This window comes from Montipora capricornis, chromosome 5, assembly GCF_036669925.1.
Source record: "Montipora capricornis isolate CH-2021 chromosome 5, ASM3666992v2, whole genome shotgun sequence".
NCBI lineage: Eukaryota > Metazoa > Cnidaria > Anthozoa > Scleractinia > Acroporidae > Montipora > Montipora capricornis.
The window spans coordinates 25,595,225-25,597,724 of record NC_090887.1 but is presented as its reverse complement, the minus strand read 5'-3'; positions in this window follow the sequence as shown (position 1 = coordinate 25,597,724).

Genomic DNA, 2,500 nt, shown 5'->3' with positions numbered 1-2,500 from the left:
ACACGTAAGTCAACTGTTACATATCTTCTTCGTTCCATGTGGCACATAAGGCCTCAACTCAATCTCGCCAACCATCTCTGTCAGCCGCTGCTATTTGTACCTCACTCCGGTTCTTCCATCCCGCTTTGTTTGGTTCTTTCCTCATGATGTGGCCGATGAAAACGTCCGCAAAATGTGCTGTCATCGTCTATGAACTGAGTTTTGTTTTTAGCATAAACAAAGTAAAGGTTAATTACCTTTTTTGTAACAGAGTCTATTCACCAAGGTACTATCCGTACTCTTCGCTTGTGTATCGATGACCCCATCCCATCAAACCTTCGTTTTGGTAAGTACCTTCTTCGTGTCCAGTACGAAGGCCGGGTGAAGACCTGTAGAAGATGCAACGAGCCAGGTCATTTGGCCCAAGAGTGTCGTCAGATGCTCTACTTTAACTGTGAAGTGATTGGCCATCATGCCCGTGATTGCCCTGCTGGGGTTCGATGCTGTATTTGTAAGGAACCAAGCCACATGGCCATTGACTGCCGCCACTCTTGGTATCGCCGCCCGCTTTCGCATCGTGATGCCGTTGATGCTGAACCCCCGAGACAGCCTGCTGCTGACCCCCTTCCCGTGGATGTGTCCCCACTACTCTAGATGCTGAGAATGCTGATTCAGGTGACGTGGATCTTGATAGTCCCCCAGTGGGGAATGCAGAGGATTCGGCAGGGTCTGAGGACGATTCCCTGGAGGCTGAATTTGACCAGCCCTTGGCCTCGGCCCTTTCTTCTGAGCCTGCGCCTGACCTTTTAACTTCTCAAGGCCTCATCAAGGATGCCCCTGATGTTCAAGTTCCTGGAGTGCAGGAATCTCCTGTTTCTTCCCTGACCGATACGATTGTTGAGAGCGACGAGTCTGAGCCTGAGAGTATTGCCACATCTAAACTGATGGATTCCGACGCTGTGCCTGAGCGGCCCTCTCGCCAAAGGAAGAGATCTCAACATGGCTCAACATGATTTCGAATGACGCTGTTCTGCGCTCCTTCTCCTCTTCGTGGCCGGGCCCCAGCTTCTGGGCCCCTGCTGTCGGAAGGAGAGGGAGGGGGGGGGGTGATGTTTTTCGTAATAATGTTTCTGTTTGGCAGAAGGATCAAAGTGGGCGCATTCTCAGCTTCAATCGTAATCTAGTTAACCTTTATGTGCCGACGATTCCGGCTGAGAGAAAGATTTTCTTTCAGTCGGTCCCGTCCTTTTTTCTTCCAAACTCCCGGCTCCTGATTGGGGGGGGGGGGGGGGGGACATGAATTGTTTAGACTCGGCGCTTGACAAATTGGGTATGTCGGTTTCTCCCGACTCCGGCTTTTCGGACCTAAAACCTCGCTGTAACCTCCGTGACGCTTGGCGTCTTTTGCATCACCGAGACAGGCAGTTCACCTGTTTTAGCCCAGACCTTTCAATTGCCAGCAGACTGGATACCTTTTTGGTCCTGCGGTTTCTGTGTAATCAAGGCACTAGGTGCGATATTCTCCCATGCGTTTTCTCAGATCATGACTTTGTTATTTTAGACTATGATATTGCGGCTCTCCCCCTGCGAGGCCCGGGAGTTTGGAAGTTTAACAATTCTCTCCTCGATGACGAATCCTTTTGTTTAGAGATTTCGGATTTAATTGAGCAGTTTCTGGCCTTTCGGCATTGCTTCGCTTCTCAGCGCGATTAATGGGAGTCTTTAAAGTCTGACATTAAGCTCACTGCGATCGCCTTTTCTCGTCGTAAACATCGTTTACTCTCGTCCCAGAAGGTTTTTTCTAACCAATCGCTTGATTGTCCTGAAGAATCATTTGGCTTCGGGCGATGTTTCTGCTAGTCCTGAAATTCTGACGTCAGAGGCTGCTCTGCGGTCGCTTTTAGATTCCGAGCTCGAGGGTTCTGAGATTCGCAGCAGGGTTAAGTGGGCAGAGGAGGGGGAGTCTCCCTCTGGTTTCTTTCTCGGTCTTGAAAATGAGAGAAACGAGAAAGGCTCCGTCTCCTCTGTCTTTGATTCTGATTGGCAAGAGGTTTTTTCCCTTCCTGACATGATTCAAGCTCACAAGCGTTTTTATTCTTCCCTATTTTCTGAAGAACCAATTGACCCTGTAGCCCAATCCCATTTGTTTTGGCACGTTACCCGCCGGTTATCGGATGCTGAGCGCGAATCATGCGAGGGTCTTCTTTCTTTGAACGAGGCGTCCGAGGCACTTCGCCTCTCTAATAGGAACAAAACGCCCGGTTCTGACGGCTTAACTGTTGAGTTTTATTCTGCGTTCTGGTCCCTCTTGGGGCCCCTTTTGGTTGATATGTTTAATGAGTCTCTCATTCATCGTGAGCTGTGTGACTCTATGAAATCGAGTGTTACGCGTCTTGTTCATAAGAAAGATGATCGTAGAAATCTAAAATACTGGAGCCCCATTTCGTTACTGAATGTGGATTACAAGATTTGTTGAAAAGCCCTTTCCCTTCGTTTGTGTAAAGTGTTGGGGTCTATTGTA